Source organism: Staurois parvus, unplaced genomic scaffold (assembly GCF_062004578.1).
Source record: "Staurois parvus isolate SC_StPar_1 unplaced genomic scaffold, SC_StPar_1.0 ptg000632l, whole genome shotgun sequence".
NCBI classification, from domain to species: Eukaryota; Metazoa; Chordata; class Amphibia; order Anura; family Ranidae; genus Staurois; species Staurois parvus.
The window spans coordinates 229,750-235,749 of NW_028318428.1; the positions used below are offsets into that span (position 1 = coordinate 229,750).

A 6,000-nucleotide genomic window follows, 5' to 3' on the forward strand; every position below is an offset into this window, starting at 1 on the left:
AATTATTCTTATCTGCAGAACTTGATCAGAAAATAAATGAATCAGTTATCAAAGCATATATGTCCGCCATTAAATCTACTAACTATAGTGCGAGAGCCTGCCAGATTGAATATGAAGACAAACAGACTTTCTCGCTTTGCAAGGAAAGTTGCACTTTGCAAAGGAATATTCCCTGAAGCTTAGTGAATAAGAAGCTTTGCTGATTTCCATAATCCAGTCACTTTTTTTATTTATTCCTTGCATGTGTTCGTTTCAAAGTGAAATTTCACAACATTCAGTAAGCTGTGGGGACAATTCCCTTGTAATGTGCAACTTCCCTTGAAAATTTCATCATCCAATCATGCGTAAACAAAAATGCTACTTTTTTTAATTTCCCTTGCATGTGGTCTTTGCAAAGTGAAATTTCACAACATTCACTAAGCTGTGGGGAAAATTACCAAGCAATGTGCAACTTCCCTTGAAATTTTCATATTCTAATTATGTGCAAATAAAAATGCTGGTTGTTTTTATTTCCCTATCATGTGAAGTTTGCAAAGTGAAATTTCACAACATTCACTGAGTTCTGAACAAAATTCCCTTGAAAAGTTCAACTTCCTTTGAAGATTCCATCATACAGTCATGTGCAAACAAAAATGCTGTTTTTTTTAATTTGTCCCTATCATTTGGTCTTTGCAAAGTAAAATTTCACAACATTCACTAAGCTGTGGGGAAAATAAATTCTGAGGTGCAACTTCCTTTGGAAATTCCATCATCCAGTTATGTGCAGACAAAAATTCTGTTTTTATTTTTAAAAACATATTCCTTAAATATGTTCTCTGCAAAGTGAAATTTCAAAACATTCACTAAGCTGTGGGAAAAGTTCCTTTGCAAAGTGCAACTTCCTTTGAAAATTCTATCATCTAATCATGTACACACAAAAATGCTGTTTTTTGTGTTTTTTTAATATTACTTAAATATGTTCTCTGCAAAGTAAAGTAAATTCCTTTGAAAATGCCATCATCTAATCCTGTGCAAACAAAAATGCTACATTTTTATTTCCCTTGCATGTGGTCTTGCAAAGTGAAATTTCACAACATTCACTTAAGCTGTGGGGAAAATTCCTTTGCAAAGTGCAACTTCCTTTGAAAATGCCATCATCCAAAATGCTATTTTTTAAAAAATATTCCTTAAATGTGTTCTCTACAAAGTGAAATTTCACATCATTCACTAAGATGGGAAAATTCCCTTGCAAAGTGCAACATCCTTTGAAAATGCCATCATCCAATCATGAGCAGACAAAAATGCCTTTTTTCCTTGCATGTGTTTTTTTTTTCCAAAGTAAAATTTCACACTATTCACCAAGCTCTGGGGGAAATTCCCTTGCAATGTGCAACTTCTCTTGAAAAGTGAGCAGCCTATTTGCATTTAGTAAATCAACCCCGATGTGATTGCTTACCTTAGGGTAGGTCTTTCTATTTTAAGTTTCTAAAGTTCATTGCACAGCCAGATTGTAAGTATGGTGACCCTCTGGTGATTCACAATCCTGTTTGTTGATATTATACATAATGGAGGGAATTTACAGAAACTGGAGCAGCTGTGCATGGCTGCCAATCAGCTTTCATCTTCAGCTTTTAAAATAAAAGCTTGAAGCTGATTGGTGGCCATGCACAGTTGCTCCAGCCTTAGTAAATGTCCCTCTGCGTTTGCCCACGTCTATCCTAGGGCTTTCCTTCCACCCTTCTGTATAAAGTCATTGCAGTTGGCATAAGGGATCGCTAAAGTAAAGGTGGTGGCCAGCATTAAAGAGGCATGCACGGCTTCCTACTACTAATACATTTCAATGGACTTTCCCTTTCATGATCCTTTTTTTGGGGTGCTGAATACATACCATAAACATGATCTACTCAGAAAAGAGCTAGTTAATGCAATTACCGTCTAAACCTCCGATCTCTTAAATAATCCTGTAATCCCATGTCTAATCAGATCAAAGCGAAACTAGCCGATTACTGGATACAGCAACGTGCGCTAGATTCACCCGACTCCAGCCAGTCCCGCATGCGGTGGGGGATTTAATAGTTGATGCTTTCTAGTAATAGCAAACAAAAAAAAAAACAAATCAGAGGCTCCAACACAAGGGGTTAAAGCGTCCCAGTCCCAGCAGCAGTTTTTGGCCAGCAGAGACTTCCCCATGGCAGAAGAAAAGGTAAGAAATGCCCGAACTTACCTTGTCAGAGTGTGTTTGTAAAGAGATGCGCTCTTCTCCGGAACGGATGGAGAGATGACGGCCAATGCGGGGCTTCCTCCGTACTACTGCTTATTCTGGGTTCTAATGTCAGCAGGAGACAATATCCTACACTACACACAGCCCCAGTTCCAACCCATAGACAGTCCCCTGAAATAAAGACATAAAGAAGAGGGCTAAGGAACAGGAGACTAGGAGGAGAAAAAAGAATTAGCTGAACTGAAAGAGAGCAGCTTTGTACCTAGTGGCTGCTGATGCTAATCTAAACTAAAGCACAGGCAAAACAAAGAAAAGGGGATGGGTAGTAAGGCGTTACAGAGCCAGGGTGGAAAAAGGGTGCCCCGCTTTTTATCATCAAGTCTTCCTCCTTTTCACTGGGTTTCTTTTTTTTTTAATTGATGGCTACAGAGATAGGTAAAAAAAAAATCGGGTGGGAAGGTGGCTTATGTAAAAGGGAGGGAGGTGGAGCGGCCGGTGTATTTATAAATTAAAAAAAAAAAAAAAAAAAGCTCTCCCCACTAGCTTTGTCCAGCCAGCGCTCTTCTCCCTGCACTGACACTACTAGCGCTGCACACACCTGCCGAACACTGGCGCTCCCGTTAGCCAGCCGCGCTGCTCCTGTTGGCGAGGGTCGGCCACGCCCACCGTAACTAGGGAAGGAGGGAGTGCGGTGGAGGGTGGTGGCGATGGATGCGGGAGGGAGGAGGGGGGGGGCTGTCCAGTCTTGAAGGATGGTGAAGGACCGCGGAAGCTTTGTAACCATTGCTAATTACCTATGTATAAAGCTGTGTTTGAAGAGAGATGCGCTGTTTGTTTTTTAATTCGGAGATAACGCCGGCTGCCAAGGTTTTTCTCAAGGTCACAATGAACCCGGTGAGCGCTCCTTTGCAGAGATTCGCCTCGTGTGCTCTTTCATTGGACAGGCCAAGGCAATGCCGAGCAAGCCTGGCATTTCTAAAAGGTTTACGTTGCGATCCGGTCATCATTCCGTGCAGGTGTCTAGCATTGGGCAGTGTAGGGTGATGGAGAACAGGGGCATGCTGCTGCTCTGGGGATGCTAGCTTGCTTTCTTTAATCAGACCATGTCAGATCATTGCAGCTTTCTAGAAGGGGCGTAGTTCCGGGGCTATGCCATCCATCCATGCAAACTTCTCCTAAAACAAATTCATTTCCATCAGACAGCTTTTGCCTAGGTGTCGGTTGATGGGGCAACAAGCAATAGCCGTTGGTAATATTTTTATTATGTTATTATTGAATATTTATGACCTTTTGCATAAGGTGTTTGCAGACCAAAGGCTTTGCCCATCGTCCTTTTATATAACCCAAGATCGCACAAATCAGTGTGGTTCAAGTGAAAGAGACAAGGCAAGCCTGCTCTTGTTAACCACAAGCGCCCTTTTCCTTTGGAAGTGTCCTTCAATGCATATTAATAATGAATGTCTATGATCTTCTAGCTCTGATGCCATCCTCCTGTATTGGGCAGCATGTCCTTCGTTTATCGATAGCACGATCTGGAATGTGTGTATTACTGCACATGCATGATTTATGATCTCCGAGTGAGACAGCAGCGTGGAGTCAGTAGTCTTTATATTTCTGAGGATGGAATTAAGTCTTCAGCGTAATTCCAATAGGGTAGGACAGTTGCATCGCTTAAGGTGACCTTCCACATTGTACAATATCCTTTAGAGATCTCTGGTAGATTGTACAATCTCCTTCAGATCTCATTTAGATTGTACAGTCCCTTTTATATTTCCTGTAGAGTGTCCAGTCCCCTTTAGAACTCTTATAGATTGCACAGTCCCGTTAGATCTCTTACAGATTGTAACGTCTCCTCATATCTGTTTTAGATTGTACAGTCCCCTTTACTGTGTGCAGTCCCCTTTAGATCTCTTATAGATTGTACAGTCCCCTTTAAATCTATAGATTATACAGTCCCCTTTAAATCTCCTATAGATTATACAGTCCCCTTTAAATCTCCTATAGATTATACAGTCCCCTTTAAATCTCCTATAGATTATACAGTCCCCTTTAAATCTCCTATAGATTGTACAGTCTCTTGTAAAACTCTTATAGATTGTACAGTCCCTTGTAAAACTCTTATAGATTGTACAGTCCCTTGTAAAACTCTTATAGATTGTACAGTCCCTTGTAAAACTCTTATAGATTGTACAGTCCCTTGTAAAACTCTTATAGATTGTACAGTCCCTTGTAAAACTCTTATAGATTGTACAGTCCCTTGTAAAACTCTTATAGATTGTACAGTCCCTTGTAAAACTCCTATAGATTGTACAGTCTCTTGTAAAACTCCTATAGATTGTACAGTCTCTTGTAAAACTCTTATAGATTGTATGGTCCTCCTTAGATCTCTTATAGATTGTATAGTCCTTTTTACATCTTCTGTAGATTATACAGTCCCCTTTAGATCACAGTACAGTCCCCCTTAGATCTCTTGTAGATTGTACAGTCCCCTTTAGATCTTCTGTAGATTTTACAGTCCCCTTTAGATCACAGTACAGTCCCCCTTAGAACTCTTGTAGATTGTACAGTCTCCTTTAGATCTTCTGTATATTGTACAGTCCCCTTTAGATCATGGTACACCCCCCCCCCTTAGATCTCTTGTAGGTTGTACAGTCCCCTTTAGATCTTCTGTAGATTGTACAGTCCCCTTTAAATCTTGGTACAGTCCCCTTTGGATCTTCTGTAGATTGTACAGCCCCCTTTAGATCTTGGTACAGTCCCCTTTAGATCTACTGTAGATTGTACAGTCCCTTTTTAAATCTTGGTACAGTCCCCTTTAGATCTACTGTAGATTGTACAGTCCCTTTTTAGATCTTGGTACAGTCCCCTTTAGAGCTGCCATCAACTGTGTAGTGCAAGAGCTTGTCTGATGTAGGGCAAATTGAAAGGATTGTTCATGTTTGTCTTCATAATGAATAGTTTTATTAAATCTTAAGGAGATTGTTATATGTGTATAACCATATAATGTATGGCCAGCTTTTAGAGCATAGCGTTAACATTTAATAATACAAGCTACCCCAGCAAATCATCTCATTTGATTTCTCTTTCTATATTTAACTATGACAGCAGTGCAAATGAAAAAAAAGGCATGTGAAGGCATGCACGCATCCTATACAAGTGAATATGGTGCTGTAAAAAGAAGTTTGTATGATGTTCGGGCAAGTGATGTAACTGACACATTTCAACCGTTTTAGTAGCGACCTAGTTATTTAGAGAACTCTCCCAGCTTCAGCACTACTGTGTGTATTCAGCACCATGGACAGCTCAGCACAGAACGCCTGCTATTAGGACCGCGGCTGTTCTGTAAGGATCTTCCCGACTAGCCCTTATCCCGTTTCCTTTCTCTACACAAATAATTGTTTTCATGACTACCTTTCATTAGTAACTTTCTATTTGTATTAACCGACATAGCTGTATACAGTGTCTGATTTATTCGCGGTTGGGTGAGTTTAGTGACACTGTTCAGTGAAGTGTGCCGACACGTCTAGTACTGTGGGAATGTTAATATGTGTCTATGATCTTCATAACACGGAGCTATTATTTGTTGTTGAACATGTTGCAGTGTACTTAAGTAACCATTAACACAGCAGGACTGACTGGTGTGCAAAGTGTAGTAATCCATGTTGATCTAGCTGAACACCAGCAATTGAATTCTGATTGCGATTGGTTATTGCCCTTTGCACTGCTTTGTTAAGTAATCGTTTTATAACACTAGGTAATCTTTATACAATTGAGTAATATTTGTGTTGTTTGACAACATA

The 6,000-nt window shown here is 40.1% G+C and overlaps 1 protein-coding gene across 6 annotated transcripts in view; it reads right to left on the bottom strand.

The window, feature by feature from the left end:
• LOC149449311 (ELAV-like protein 2) overlaps positions 1–3,283 on the bottom strand; it is a 231,504-nt gene extending 228,221 nt beyond the window's left edge. For 3 of the 6 annotated variants that reach the window (XM_089693414.1, XM_089693412.1, XM_089693407.1), the window contains exon 1: positions 2,204–2,792. The gene's annotated coding sequence lies outside the window, so the exon portion shown is untranslated. The other 3 variants (XM_089693410.1, XM_089693409.1, XM_089693408.1) reach the window with 3 other exon arrangements.
• Positions 3,284–6,000: the final 2,717 nt, after the last annotated feature.